The sequence below is a fragment of the Tachypleus tridentatus genome, chromosome 9 (genome assembly GCF_004210375.1).
Source record: "Tachypleus tridentatus isolate NWPU-2018 chromosome 9, ASM421037v1, whole genome shotgun sequence".
In the NCBI taxonomy this organism is placed as follows: Eukaryota; Metazoa; Arthropoda; class Merostomata; order Xiphosura; family Limulidae; genus Tachypleus; species Tachypleus tridentatus.
In genome coordinates, this window is record NC_134833.1 from 145040641 (window position 1) to 145057592 (window position 16952).

The 16952-nt window shown below is 36.0% G+C and overlaps 1 protein-coding gene across 4 annotated transcripts in view; it reads right to left on the minus strand.

Annotated features, from left to right (window-relative positions):
- LOC143226593 (sodium/calcium exchanger 3-like) overlaps positions 1-16952 on the minus strand; it is a 129651-nt gene that overhangs the window by 100342 nt on the left and 12357 nt on the right. For 2 of the 4 annotated variants that reach the window (XM_076457779.1, XM_076457776.1), the window contains exon 1: positions 12387-12958. The exons of 1 other annotated variant lie outside the window; for it this stretch is intronic. The gene's annotated coding sequence lies outside the window, so the exon portion shown is untranslated. Of the gene's footprint in view, positions 1-12386; positions 12959-16952 lie in introns of those variants that run through there. One more of the 4 variants, XM_076457777.1, reaches the window with a different exon arrangement.

The following is a 16952-nucleotide window of genomic DNA, read 5'->3' on the forward strand; positions in this document are numbered from 1 at the left end:
ATCTATTTACTAGCATATAGAATGTTCATAGGAATACAAAGATCTATTTACTAGTATATAGAATGTTCATAGAAAGACAAAGAACTATTCACTAGCATGTAGAATGTTCATAGGAAGACAAAGAACTACTCACTAGCATTGAAGAATGTTCATATGAAGACAAATATCTATTTACTAACATGTAGAAAATTCACAGGAAGACAAAGATCTATTTACTAGCATGTAGAATGTTCATAGGAAGACGACGATATATTCACTAATGTATAGAGAGTTCACAGGAAGACAACATTTTACTGGAGTAACCTGTTGATTTGTCTATTTAATTTTCTAATCACCCGAAAAAAAAGACTCATAAAAATCTGGATTTGCAAGTCATGACAGGTCATGTATTGGAGAAACGACCAGTTAGTTTTTACTGATCTTCAAGCATATTTAACACTTCCTTTCCAGGTATATGAACGTGCGTATAAACACAGCCATTAGCTTGATTTCCGTAAAGTAAAATTCTAAACAAAGAAAGTAGATAAAATGTAAATAGACCCACAATAATAGGAACTTTCCAATAAAAATCTAAATTGTAATCTAAACAAATGTAACTATATTTTACTACCTCTGTTTTTAATTGCACCCATGGGCTAAAAAGTAATCCCATACTTAGTTTTACTTTTTATGACTTCTATATTTTGTGTAATTGACTTGTAATGGGTGTTCTTGTTTTCGTTACATATCACATGAACATTCTTATTTCTTCACGTAAATTGAATAATGTCTTAATATATGTTAATAGATTGAAACAAAGATTTTTGACTCTCACGTGGCATTTTTAGTCTAAATTAATTTCTGGTCTAATCTTTCTACGTAAGTCAACTTGCCATGTCAGGTTAACTTGGTAAAAGTTGGTCGTTAGCTAAAAAAATGTTTGACTTACAAACTCGTGAAATTTCACGAGTTTTAAAAATTATTTTCAGCATAGCTCTTTCTCTCTGATCTGAACGTGAAAATTAGATGTAGCGACAATTTCTCCACAAGAAGAAAGAATAGCCAGCTATTCGAAAGCGTTCACGTTTGTTTGTTTGTTTGTTTTTAATTCATTGCACGTTCCGACCCTACGTGTGACTCTATCTGATAACTTCTTCACCAAACGCGGAAGCAACCAGGTATAGCAGCTTTGCAGTAAATATGAAATACAAATCATTTGTAACATTTAATAACCTGAATTGTTTACTCAGTTGAACTGTGCTTTCACTGAATCTTTGGTCATTTCAGCTGAAAGTCAACAAAACTATCTGTTCATTTGTTGATGATGAGAAACCCACTTGAAATAAAAATGTATTTCAGAACATCTGGTATGGGTATTGACACTTTTGCTGATAAGGAGAGAACAACGTTTCGACCTTCCTAGGTCATCTTCAGGTTAACAAAGAGAAAGTTTGCAACTGACCGTTGTCGGACACATGTCATAGGGACGAGAGTATAAACGGGTACGGGATTGTAGGGGGCGTTGTAGTTGGATGTTAGGTTATTAATTAATATAGGTATAAAGAAGCCACACTTATATAGCAACTAAAACCAAAATTACACTAATATTCGTATACTAATTAATAACCTTACATTCAACTGCAGCGCCCCCTATAATTCCGTACTCGTTTATACTCTCGTCCCTAAGATATGTATCTGGCAACGGTCAGTTGCAAACTCTCTTTGTTAACCTGAAGATGACCTAGGAAGGTCGAAACATTGTTCTCTGCTTATCAATAAAAGTGTTAACACCTATACCAGCCGTTCAGAGATACATATCTGTTCAATTGTTTAAAGTATACATCTCTCCCTCATATCTGTTCAATTGTTTAAAGTATACATCTCTCCCTCATATCTGTTCAATTGTTTAAAGTATACATCTCTCCCTCATATCTGTTCATTTGTTTAAAGTATACATCTCTACCTCATATCTGTTCATTTGTTTAAAGTATACATCTCTACCTCATATCTGTTTAATTGTTCAATATACATCTCTCCCTCATATCTGTTCAATTGTTTACAGTATACATCTCTCCCTCATTTATATTCTCTAACAATCCTGCCGATAAATTTTGTTATTGCCTTTGGATTTTAAGAGCTTTAACTGTGCGTCATAAAATTGATGTTCCAGGTTTTTTTTTGCACCTAAATCTGTTTTACTCATTGCCAAATATATTCAGTCTGATTACTAATAAAATATGCGAGTTGCTTAACGAGGATATTTCTATGGTAACAAGTTTTCAAGGAGAAGCGCGTCAATTCCAAACGATAGGACTCAGAAAACGTTCACATGTCCTCCACTATACATATTGCGTCAAAAAGAAAATTAAAATGGTAAAGACTCCAGTTTCGTAAACCATATTTACCTATCAAAACATCTCTTGACTATGAAGAGGGGCGGAAGCTTTTGGACTTTGGTTTGTGTATTTCCATCGTATTCAAATTATTTTTATCTTGTTAATGGTATCATGAAATGCACCCAACTTCAACACAATTGCTTTTTTAGGTCGTATGGTTCTCTTTCGTACCCACAACCATCACTCACTATGGCGCGGAATGGGCTACTTTGGGTTAGGTTGTGATGTACTTTGGAAATACTTTGGTATGTTTAAATACTCTTCTGTGCAACCACTGCCATGAAAACCAGTGAATAATATTTCCCTATTCTTTGGTAAGCTATTTTCTCTGGTTCTTCATGTACAACAGTCGCGATGTAAAAATATTTTTCTTCCAAAAGACTGTGACACGTTTCTCCAGACTAATTTTAGTCTGTTTCAGTTTCGCAGCGCTGAACTGTCTAGAATTCGCTGTGAATCAAACACATTGGAACTAAACTTATCACTCGCGGCCTTACCGCTTTCATCTGCACCATCACATCAATACATGTCGCTCATTCATCTACCAACCCTGATGTTGAGTTTATCATACCCGAAACACGTCTCATATAAGTTAAAATACTTCCAAATTTCTTCTAATGATATTTAATATTTGTCTACTATTAACACATGGTTTAGCAATCATTGATGATTATCATGTTCTCCATAAATCTGCTATAAAACTTTCATATTTTTAGGAACTCTGTTTAAAAAATAATTTTATACAATTCTCGTTTCTTCGTTTATAGCACACAGATAAGTCACCTAACAACGTGCTCAATAGCACACAAATAAGTCACCTAACAACGTGCTCGATAGCACACAGACAAGTCACATAACAACGTGCTTGATAGCACACAGACAAGTCACATAACAACGTGCTTGATAGCACACAGATAAGTCACCTAACAACGTGATCGATAGCACACAGATAATTCACTTAACAACGTGATCAATAGCACACAGATAAGTCACCTAACAACGTGATCGCTAGCACACAGATAAGTCACCTAACAACATGCTCGATAGCACACAGATAAGTCACCTAACAACGTACTCGCACCTGCGTTTGATAGGGAAAAACATCAAACAGAACACACACAAAGGACAATAAACCCTCATCTACAACCAAGTTGTTGTTGTTTTACAAACCGGATCTGAAGTCACAAACTTACAATAGTCTGCTACTAAATCCAGGTTACGCAGGGTGAGGTCGTATCCAAAGTCTCGTTTTCCTTGCTAGGAAATCGATTTTACTGTGACAACGAGTAACTAACTGTCTTGTCAAACTAGCTGCATGACACAACGAATTATCGTCCTTCCACGAACTAATTATTAATAACGACATCGTTAACGGAATAGAAACAGCCTTTTGACACAGCTCAATGAAAAACTACTTAAGATAAGCGATGATACATAGCTCGTTGATTCATAACACAACTACTTAGTTCGACTTTAGTTTTACAGTGTTTGTTTTCTGTTGCATTACTGAAGAAGTCAATTTTATTTATGTGGGCGTCTTTAGGGTTATATACCCTGCTGAATTATGCTTTTTGCTAGCTTAGTGTTGTCTAAGGTGAGCTGTGTATACACAGGTCTCTGTGTATCGCAATTCACTGCGATGTTCGGGATAATATTAAATGGCTAAGCAAAACTCCACGAGTTAATTGGTTGTCGTGTTTATAGTGACAGACATGTAACATTTTCCTTTCCTCTAACGTCTGTTCCAAAAATTATTCTTGAGAACTAAGAGCATTGTGAGGTTCTAGCGATGGTTTCTCTTTAGAAATATCGTTCTTCCGGCCTCATCTGGTTCAAATTTTGAAATCATTCAAAGAGAACCAAACATCAATAAAATATAAATAGGTGAAGCATTACTGGCAAAGTCATCAAAGCCAAAGCTGAGTAAATATTCAGAAATTATCTTCAACTGGATTAATATTTTATCTCATTTTGCTCCCAGTGTCACAGCGGTATGTTTGCGGACTCACTCCGTTACAGACCATGGTTTTGATATCCGTGTTGGGCAGAACACATATAGTCCATTGTGTAGCTTTGTGCTTAATTTTAAACAATCAATCATCAATTATTCATTTCTCCCCATTGTATTAAAAGCGATACTTTAACACCAGCTGGGCCCGGCATGGCCAAGCGTGTTAAGGAGTGCGACTCGTAAGCTGAGGGTCGCGGGTTCGCATCCCCGTCGCTCCAAACATGCTCGCCCTTTCAGCCGTGGGGGCGTTATAATGTGACGGTCAATCCCACTATTCGTTGGTAAAAGAGTAGCCCAAGAGTTGGCGGTGGGTGGTGATGACTAGCTGCCTTCCCTCTAGTCTTACACTGCTAAATTAGGGACGGCTAGCACAGAGAGCCCTCGAGTAGCTTTGTGCGAAATTCAAAAACAAACAAACAACCACCAACTACAAGCCTTATCCTCAACGTCACGAGTCAGTAGCGTTCTTTGAAATTCGAACCACTTTACTGACAGTAACTGATGCCTGATGATGGCCAGATACTGTTGGTAAGCAAAACGTTGTACTCGATAAAAATCAGGGTTTCTCTACTGTAAAAGTTGCTGTTATTGTATTTTTCCATTAATTAATTAATAAGTTCATAAACGAACATTACTTCACTCATCATACATGTACAATCTCTTCACACAATTTATTTATTTATTTACGAATTTTCGCTCGAAGCTACACAAGAGCTATACACGCATAACCGTCCCTAATTTTGAGCTAGAGACAAGAAACTATTAAGAAGCATCAAACACCAACTCTTGAACTATTTGCCCATCACTTTCATGGTTGTAATGTGCGAAGCGCACTTTTGTGGAAACAGGATATAGATCGTGAACAAAAATCCGGACATACACGGCCACTCCCGACCTATCACACATAAAACTTCAACGTAAACACATTTCACACTCACTTGAAATATAACTACAAGATATATTAGTTTTATGAACAAACATTGTTATACAGAGTTTTAGGATGTCATGAACATGTACATGAACATTTCCCCACAAGCTTCCCGTTTCAGATAAATTCATAAGGACAAGATATTTCCTTATCTGCAAGTTTATCTTAAAAGTACCTTCAGTTCGCGATCTGAGACCAAACCTTAGAAAAGTGAAACAATAATTAAAATTTTGTGAATCTGGGGATCGAGGACTTTACACTATAACCCTAACATAAAGACCTGAGATATAAGTAGTAACCAGGGATCGAGGACTTTACACTATAACCCTAACATAAAGACCTGAGATATAAGTAGTAACCAGGGATCGAGAACTTTACACTATAACCCTAACATAAAGATCTGAGATATAAGTAGTAATCAGGGATCGAGGACTTTACACTATAACCCTAACATAAAGACCTAAGATATAAGTAGTAACCAGGGATCGAGGACTTTACACTATAACCCTAACATAAAGACCTAAGATATAAGTAGTAACCAGGGATTGAGGACTTTACACTATAACCCTAACATAAAGACCTGAGATATAAGTAGTAACCAGGGATCGAGAACTTTACACTATAACCCTAACATAAAGATCTGAGATATAAGTAGTAACCAGGGATCGAGGACTTTACACTATAACCCTAACATAAAGACCTGAGATTTTAGTAGTAATCAGGGATCAAGGACTTTACATTATAACCCTAACATAAAGACCTAAGATATAAGTAGTAACCAGGGATCGAAGACTTTACACTGTACCCCTAACATAAAGACCTAAGATATAAGTAGTAACCAGGGATCGAGGACTTTACACTATAACCCTAACATAGAGACCTGAGATATAAGTAGTAGCCAGGGATCGAGGACTTTACACTATAACCCTAACATAAAGACCTGAGATTTTAGTAGTAATCAGGGATCGAGGACTTTACACAATAATCCTAACATAAAGACCTGAGATATAAGTAGTAACTAGGGATCGAGGACTTTACACTATAACCATAACATAAAGATCTGAGATATAAGTAGTAACCAGGGATCGAGAACTTTACACTATAACCCTAACATAAAGACCTGAGATATAAGTAGCAACCAGCAAACTGCTGCAGTAGTCCAAACAAAAGACGAACAAGAGTATTCTTTGATTCTTCAAATAACTTTATTATATAGATTATTATTGTTATTATTATATAGATTCCAGTCTTTGAGACTTATCCATGCAACTATCTAAATCGAACGTTTCAGTCTTATTTCCGAAAGTAGCAGTTTTTGTTGTTGTTGGGTTTTTCTGTATTTTTAAAACTATCCTTTCATGTCGTTTGTACATAATTACATGTCCTCCGTTGGGATAGTTTGTTTTTTTGTTTGTTTTGAATTTCGCACAAAGCTTCTCGAGGGCTATCTGTGCTAGCCGTCCCTAATTTAGCAGTGTAAGACTAGAAAGAAGGCAGCTAGTCATCACCACCCACCGCCAACTCTTGCGCTACTCTTTTACTAACGAATAGTGGGATTGATCGTTACATTAGAATGCCCCACGGCTGAAAGGACGAGCATGTCGCTTGGAAAGAGGTAAGTCTACGGATTTACCACACTAAAATCAGGAGTTCGATTCCCCTCAATAGACGCAGCAGACAGCCTGATGTGGCTTTGCTATAAGAAAACACATTAAATATAATTCAACTTGACCCTTCCTCATCATAATATTAAAGAACACTACCATGCAAAAATCACACGCATAAACAAGTTCTGTTTAAAACTCATGCCAAAACAATTTGCTCAGTTAGTGACACTAATATTTAAGTTGCCTTCATGTTGAGGGTAAAGAGATTTCTAACAAACTTAAATATCATCTGTTACTAGCCCATGATTTCACGAAATGCGCGATCGTTAAATTAGCCCGTCTTTTAATATTTAACGTGCGTAACTGGTTTGTTTAAAATTAAGCACACAGCTAAACAATAGGCTATCTGTGCTCTGCCCACAACGGGTATCGAATACAGATTCCTCGTTTCTAGTGATGTGAGTCTGCAAACATACCACTTTGCCACCAGGACGCTCCTGAAAACGAAGAAATATATTAGAGAAAATGATAATGTAAGACTTCTGTCATTGTACAGTATAGAAAGTGAATAACTTATTTATATAATGACGTGATTCAGGCGTAAATAAAGTGACAGTAACTTTTTAAATAAAAGGAAGGTTTTTCTTTAAATGGTGGCATCTGGCGGGAATGTTAACAACTTGACAGTTTCTTTGTTTCTAATGAACCAGCAATCAAATTGTATGGATCTTAAAATCTTTCAATAACCTTAGTGAAATAACTTTACAAATTACGATATTGAAAAAATATAAGGTACAATGGGATGTATCGTCTCGTGCTGGCAGAAATAGAACTGTAGATTCGTGCTGTGTAATTGGCTCTACGCCAGTTGTATAAACTGTAAATCCTTATAAGTTGGTTACCCAGTCAGCCACGAGTTCATCCTCTTCCTGGATCAAGTTGAATCATGTTATTAGTAGTAATAATTTGATAGCTCTCAGCTCAAGAAATATGAAAAATAAAGAAGGTTGAATTGTAACTACTTAACAGGAGAAACTCAATACGTTTAGCTGGCAGAGTACACAACACTGATACTCTTAAGTACATCTGAGTATGGTGTGAATTTAACCACCCATTTGATCAGACACTAAGTAGATCAAAATTAATATTTAACTATAATTCGTATAAAAAAAACACAACATCAAAATCAATGAGTGATGGAGATAACACTTAGTCAGGCAGTAAAATATCAGTAAAAAGATGAGATAACACTTAGCCAACGGCGAATCAGTACGACTGTGTGTAAACTGTTGAGGCAAAGTCAGTCAGACAATAAAGTATCAGTACGACTGGGTGTAAACTATTGAGACAAAATCAGTCAGACAGTAAAGCATCAGTACGACTGGGTTTAAACTGTTGAGACAAAGTTAGTCAGACAGTAAAGTATCGCTCTTTGAAACTTTCCCCATTGGCATAATCATATTAATAAAGGTAATGGTGTTCCTCCTCAATCTGACCAATGATGAATTCCAGAGTCTGTCGACAGACATTACAACACACCCCTTCAGTATCGAGGCCTTTTATAACAAAAGAAGACTTATTACTTGTTAGAAATATATGAAAAACTGGTCTTTGAATTTAGTTTGTTTGGAATTAAGCCCAAAACTACACAAAGCGCTGCCTGTGCTTTGTACGCCACGGATATCTAAACCCAGTTTCTAGGGTTTTAAGTCCGTAGACATGCCGCTGAGTCACTAGAGGGTTTTTGAATTTAGAATTACCGATAACTAATTTATAACATTTTATATAAAATACTGAAACGTGGTAATCCCATGATATGTTGGAGCTTTCAGCTGTGGGATTAGTTATAGTAGTTTATATACAAAAAATTAAGTATGAGATTATAAAATGTAAATAACATTTGTAACATCATTCATAATTTAATTTTCCTTTCCACCCTTCATTATTACAAAAACTGTTCAACGGATATCTCTTCTTGTAGTTTTGAGTTTGTTTATCTCTTGTTGTAACGTTGAGTTTGTTTATCTCTTTTTTTTAACCTTTTTCTGAAAACAAACAAACTGACAACTGATTAGCTAGCCGTCCCTAATTTAGTAGTGTAAGACCAGAGGGAAGGCAGCTAGTCATCACAACCCACCGCCAACTCTTGGGCTACTCTCTTACCAACGAATAGTGGGTTTGACTGAAACATTATGACGCCCCCACGGCTGAAAGGGCGAGCATGCGTGGGGTTTCGAACCCGCGACCTTCAGATTACGAGTCGAACGCCTTAACCCACCTGTCCATACCAGGCTTTAATGGTTAGTTACGGTGTTGTAGACACGCGCTCTTTTCTTTCCTTATTTTTCCTAATTTATGTGATTGCAACTATTTTTAAAAGTTAACAAAAGTGTTGATATACTATTTGTACCATTATCTAACTGGTATAATCATTATGTCAAAGTATCGTGTTTCAATACATCAAAATAAATATTTTTATTTAATATAATCATATTAATTGATTATTTAGAATTAAGACACAAAGCTGCACAATGGCAATCTGTGCTTTGCCCACCAGGGGTGTCGAAAACCGGTTTGTGGCAGTGAGTCTGCAGACATACCGCTGTGCTGTTGTTGGGCAATATAATCACCTTTTATGTCAACAGCCACAAAATTTTGCTAAAAAATCGGAGTAATAATTACCCTAGTAAAAAGTATTTTTAAAATATCTAAACGATGATATTGTATTAAGATAAGAATTCACAAACATATTGTTGCGATATTTATATCAGTATTGTGTCACAAGAATAACCGTTATGACGATCAGATTTCTATCAGACGTTTGTATGATTGACTGTTAACAAAATAATCATCGAGTTACTGAAATTACGATTTAGTTTCAATTTAATAATGGATAATCTACATGACTTAACTATGAATTACATTTTGTTAATAAACCGTTTAATAAAGTTTTGAATGGCAATCAACCACCTAAATATCCCTATAAAGTTTTGAATAGCACTCAACCACCGAAATATCCCTATAAAGTTTTGAATAGCACTCAACCACTTAAATATCCCAATAAAGTTTTGAATAGCACTCAACCACTTAAATATTCCTATAAAGTTTTGAATAGCACTCAACCACATAAATATTCCTATAAAGTTTTGAATAGCACTCAACCACTTAAATATCCCTATAAAGTTTTGAATAGCACTCAACCACCTAAATATCCCTGTAAAGTTTTGAATAGCACTCAACCACCTAAATATCCTTATAAAGTTTTGAATAGCACTCAACCTCCGAAATATCCCTCAATAACGCGGTTTCGAAGGTGTAAATAAAACATTATCTTACTTTGCAAGAAAGAAATAATCAAACCGGCTTAAACCTGTTTGTAACGCGTGCGGTTATGATTAACGTGCTATTGTGGTTATGCGTGTCTTAAGAGTCGGGTGTTTATGATATATATCATTGACCGTTTTATAATCGTAAACTGATGATACATTGTCAAAAAGATTTTCTCAATACTATAAGGCAACATAATAGACGGTTTGTTTGGGTTTTTTGAATCTCACGTAAAGCAGCACGAGGGCTATCTGCGTTAGACGTCCCTAATTTAGCAGTGTAAGAATGGATGGAATGCAACTAGTCATCACCACCCACCACCAACTCTTGGGCTACTCTTTTACTGACGAATAGTGGTATTGTTCGTACATTATAACGCCCCCACGGTTGAAAGGGCGAGCATGTTTGGTGTGGCTGAAATTCGAACCCGTGACCGTCGGATTACGATTCCAGTGCCTTAACCACCTAGTCATGCCGGACCGCATAAGAGACGGTATCTTAACATCTTCTAAAGTTGTATTAAGTAACTTAAACGTAGAAACAAGGCAGGATATAAACATTTTGTTAGTCGCATTTAACACAGTGAAGAACAATAAACGTTGCCCTGGGCCCGTTAAAAACAGTAACAAACATTAAGCCTTTTGCTAGACACATCAAACACAGTGAAAAACATTCAACGTTTCGCTAGACACATTAACCACATCAAAGAGCATTAAATGTTTCGCTAGACTCACTAAACACAGCGAATAATATTAAACGTTTCGTTAGACACACTAAACAGAGCGAAGAATATTAAACGTTTCGCTAAACACAGTGAAAAACATCTGAATGTACCACCAGTTTAATTTCAACTTATCAAGAGAAATGAGAGTTTGAAAGTCTGGAAAGGCCACATTAAGAAGCTTATATCTTGTTTATTTTTTCCCAACTACAGCTGATGAGAACGAAAGATAATTTTGATATCTGATGCATGTTCTAAAACATAATATAGAACACTTGTGATCCTTAAGTGATTCTAGAGTTATTGCTTTTTGTTGACTCGTGCAAAGCTTTAAGAGCGAGCTATCTGCACTAGCCTTTTCTAATTTTAATATAAAGGCTAGAAGAAAGGCAGCTGGTCAACACCGACAACCGCCAACTTCTGGGGTATAGAAATAAAATAGAAACCCTATAACCCAAGAGCTTTTGAAAGGTGGACATTCCTTCTTGAGCTTCACCCTTCGAAAGAGCTCGGGTTATAGGGTTTCTGTTTCATTTCTATCAATACTTCTTGAACCTAAATGTTTTCTAACATCATGAACTTGCGAGCTATTTCAGCCAAATAGTGAGATTTTTACCGCCAGCTCTTGGGCTACTTTTTTACTAACGAATAGTGGAATTGACCGTCACATTATCGCCCCCACCGCTGAAAGGGCAAGAATGTTTGGTATGACGGAGATTCGAACAGATGACCCTCAGATTACGAGTTTGGTCGTGCTAAGCCTCAAATACTCAGAAGAAATATCGTTCAGAATTTAATAATATTACAAGAGAGTTACAATATTTCATTTGTGAATTATATTATTTCAGTTTATTACATAAACATAATTCGCAGACTATTAGGTCATAATTAGTTTAGAAGTTCCACTAGACAGTCAAAACACGACAAAATAAGTAGTTGCTATTTTCTTGTTTTATTCCTTATAGGTATCAACAAATGTAGGTAACAATATGTTGTCTGTAGTTTCGTACATTTTGATATATATTTTAAGATCAACAATACAATTTATTTTTCATAACTTCGATATAAAAATAGATACTTAATTTCTTAAATTCATCTGGGGGGAAAATATCCCTATTCGACGTTCGTCATGCCATAGTAACCTGATCTCTAACTTCACCCGACCATCTTAAAGCTTAAGAGCAATTTCAAAAATGATTCCATCAAACAAAAATACACTGTTTGTAAGCAGCCTGTAGAACTGTGCAGGTGATTTGTCTGTTGCTAACCTACACGTCTACTTGTTTGTTTGTTATAATAATACAATCGAAGTCACTTGTTTTGCAATGCCATAACTAAAACAATAATCCATCGTCATGCGCAGAGTCATCAGACAAGCTAACTTGTAAACGTTTGCCTTATGTCATGAATTTCTTACCTTCTAGAACACCAAATATACGTCTTCCCCCTACAGGCTAGAGGGACACGAGGATCCGACGTCGATGTATGCTTTCCATTAGGATCTGTTTAATGAGAAAGGCCAAACGAGATATACAGTTAACTGACTTTTTTGTAATCGAAATCGTCCTTTAACCTTGGCTCGTGCGTAATCGAGCAGACGTACACTTGCGTGTATTACGATATACGCTATAGCTCGTCGCGTGTAGCTCGAGCTTGCCCGAGCGCATGTTTCACGCGTTGGCGAGGAGCTCGCGCTTTATGACTGGCTCATTCTTAGGCACTCTATTTGAGCACTCTACAGCTGTTAGCACACAGATGAGAACCCTATTAAAACGCTTAATGTGCTTAAATACCGTTATTTCACATTAAAAGAGAAAGAAAAAATGCACCACCTTTGTAAAACAAGAAAACGACGTAACCACCCAACACAGCAGTCGTATATTGATCCCAAAACCACTGGCTTACTTGAATTAGGGAAATGACACCGCAAAGAATGCTGGGAAATCGGAAGCACCTAAATGTGAACAGAACATTAACTTGTATGTAACTAAGGGTGCCAAGGATGGTATTTACAGCTCGTGGAAAATGAGCATGAAGCTTCCTCTAAGAACTAAATTGAGACACTGTAGATGTAGAGAGTAGTTCTTCACAGTCAGTCACGAGCCAATTTTTTTTATGCTTTTTTCCCAAGGCGTCTGTTTCCTTACATTCATTTTCTACTACTGTGTTCTCTACCTAATAAACGTGGAATTGTTTGAAATGTTTCTAAAAGAAGTTGGTGGAATAAGCCTTAATTGTATTAAGTAGGTCATTTGTTTTTATTCTTAATAAACATCTTTACCCTAAAATATCGTAAAATAGACACCGTAGCAACGAAATAAACGAACTGTTCACTTGTATATTTAATAGTATTTATTCTTAAATTGAAATCTTTTCTGCATCTCATGTACTGAGTTTACCTGAACCTCCGTTAGGATTACCAAACGAACCGAAAGAAATTTCAAAGCACTACATTAATTATTTAACATCGACCAAGAATTCTTAGCCTAACACACACGGATTAAGAAAATCTGTCTTGACAAGCCACGTACCGGCGATGAATTCCATGCCGCAAATATACATGTAATTGTTCACTCATTACGTACAAGCACACCAGGAAATTGCAAGTTTATTTTAATATAATATGATAAATTAATTTGAACTTTTGTTTAAAATTTTCTGTCTTTAAACTTTTTGTTTATTTTACGAAACTGTTATAACGTCAGATTTGTGATTCAGTACTGAGTGAAGCTTCAGTATTCCTTGGATCATCGTGATACCATATACATAAAACATCTGTCTTAATTAGAGAAGCTTAGAGCAAAACAAACAGTAAAAACTAAAATAAATAATTAAATAGAAAATAAACTTTAGGCCAAGAAACTAAACCGTAATTATAACTTGTTTGAAATTCAAGGTTCGCTGTATGGTAGAACAAAACAATAGCCACAACAACCTCGGAGGTTTAGGGTTAGCATTACGATAGAATAAGCAGTAACTATAAGGTTAGCTGTGTAATAGAACAAAACAATAGCAACTAAAAACTCGGAGGTTTAGGATTGAATTGCACAATAGGATGAACAATAGCTACAGACTTCTCATAATTTAAGAGTTATCTGTGTAGTAGAATAAAAAAAGACGTAGCGGTAGGCTGACATAAACAGTTCTCACAAACTGTTCTTATTTTCAACGTTAAGTCTGTAGTAAAAATAAAATAAACATCAGTTTATTCGTAAATTTAATTAATTCTGTTTGGAAGAAACTTAGAATTAGCTACAATGTGTGATTAAGCAAAAGCTACAGGTAATTCATCTTAGCTGTGTGATACATCATTGTGTTTCTCCGAAGAAAGAAAAATAACATTCGTTTTCATGTTTATTAGATCACATCGTCACGTGAGTGTAGTTTCTAATTAGTTGCTAAATTTCATTAGTTCACATTCTTAGTTTTGCTGTCAGTCTGCTGTCATTTTCAGGGAAGTCCTATAAAAAATTTTAAGTGCTAAGATTCAAACGTGGGTCGTTTTGTTAGAAAAAGCATGTGTGCAATCTTCTGGTCCAGATTTTGTCCAGTTAAAATTTGCTCAACCACAGTTTCTGGGTGTCCAGAAAACCTATTATCATAATAACCAGTGAGTAATGAACAATAAGGGTTAGAGCAGGGCGTAGCCTAGTGTTTTACGTTCTAAATTGTGAATTCAAAGATACGTGGTTTGCGTCCAGTTTCCGCAAAATCGCACTCTGCGCTTCGAAGTCTCGTGTGTTACAGGAGTAACTGTCAAATCCCATTAATTTCTACCAGAGTACCCTTCGAGTTGGCGGTGAAAACACTCGACTACCTATTTTTTCTTTAGTTTTCAGTTGAAAATCAGGGATGACTGATGCAGATAGCATAGCGCGGATTTCTTCTAAAATAAAAATGATTTGAGTGATTCGCGATCATATAGATTTTGGTGATCCGCAAGTGTACATAATCATTACTTCTATTCATAAAAGGAATACCATTTCACTGCCACTGGAAATGAATAATTTAATGAAAAGGCTTAAGTTACTGTTTCTGAATTTCTCGCAAAGTTACACAAGAGCTAATTTAGCAGAGAGAAGGCAGGTAGTCATCACCACCCCCCGCCAACTCTTGGGCTACTCTTTTACCAACTAATAGTTGGATTGACCGTCACATTATAACGCTCCCACGGCTGAAAGGGCAAGCATGTTTGGTTCAACGGATATTCGAACCCATGAAAAAGGTTTAAGATAAAATTGATCATCTAAACTCGACAGGAACTTCTGTAGAGTCTGCTGTCCCACGACTTATAGAGCAACGATGGACTTTCTCAGGGAGATAAACCAGAGACTCTTAAAGATCAGGTACGATTGTTTTTAATTTTGAACATTAAACGGAAAGCAGACACACAGCAGCGCCCCTACCACAAGGACCTCGTCCAGCTCTTCGAACCGAATAACGAGATTCACTCTTACTTTTACTACGCCGACAAAGTTGAAAGTGCGAAGATGACGAATAAAACTGCTCTTTTTTTTGTTGTTGTTGCTGCTGGTGGTGTTTTTGATGAAAACGAAGTAATGACGAAATAAAGTTTGTTCACTTCATATCTCGCAATTATAATCGTAACGAAACGTAATTAATGCATTGTTTCTTGAACGTCCTTATATTTTACAAACTTACATTGAAAAAAATTTAATATATAACAACCTTTAACTGTAAGAAGCTATAAAGTCTAAAATTCTAAATGTGCCTGAAGAATTATATTTCAATTAACAGTATAATATATTTTGTTAAATAACAGGGTGAAGAAAGTCCAATAATTACCGACATTTGAAACCAAGTAAACACCACGGTGTATTAACCATATGTAGTGTGAAGCATGATCATACTGTGTGTCTCGTGGTTGTTGTCGTGGCAAAATTTCAAAGAAGAAAAACACATCCACAGTAATCACATTCTCGCGTGTCGTTACAAAACTTTATCATTACTGTTATGGTGATTCCGTTTTCTGGAATTGCGTAACTATAAAATAAAATAAAAGAGACGACACTTCCTGGTAGCTTGTTTGTTTCTTCAACAATTTGTTTGAAGTTAAGCAAAAGCAACACAATGGGCTATCTCTGCTCTGCTCACCAAGGGTAATCAAAACCCGTATTCTAGGCTTGTGAGTCTGCAGACATACCACTATATCACTGGTGGGCTTTTGCTGGTAGCATGGAATTTCCTATAAAACAAATCTATACACTAAAAGAAATATTCGATATTTAGTACTTGTCACTGATTGTGTAACTTCCATAGGACTCACCACTTCATCAATAACGTTAGACAAGAATATATCGAAAAAATAAGATTAGGTTCCAAACATTGGTTGAATGTATGTAAATAAAGTTTTGAAATGTCTTTTACTAACACCGTAATTCCATATTCATATAGGAATTTCAAGAATACACAGTTCTGAAGCTACTAATTTATTATGTAATGTAGAATACTCAGCTACAACGATTGAAATGAAGGCTTCTAGTCAACATCACCCATCGCTACCTCTTGGACTACTCTGTACCAACTAATACTGGGATTAACCTCAGCTAAATGAAAGGTCGAGTATGTTTAGTACTGGAATTCGAACCTGAGATTCGTAGTCTTAGAGCTAACAGCCCTAATAATCAGGCCTTTCCAGGCCTGCCACGAAATCTGTTTAAAATATTAAAAATAAATACATTTAAAACTCATTTTATCATTCTATGTACCACATGTCACAGTTATACTGGTTTAGGAAATTCCACCCTTCACAAAGAATATTTTTAGAATTTTATACTGTTTGTTTGGCTGAATTATTGACAATAATAAATTACTGTTTGTTTTTGGAATTTCGCACAAAGCTACTCGAGGGCTATCTGTGCTAGCCGTCCCTAATTTTGCAGTGTAAGACTAGAGGGAAGGCAGCTAGTCATCACCACCCACCGCCAACTCTTGGGCTACTCTTTTACCAACGAATAGTGGG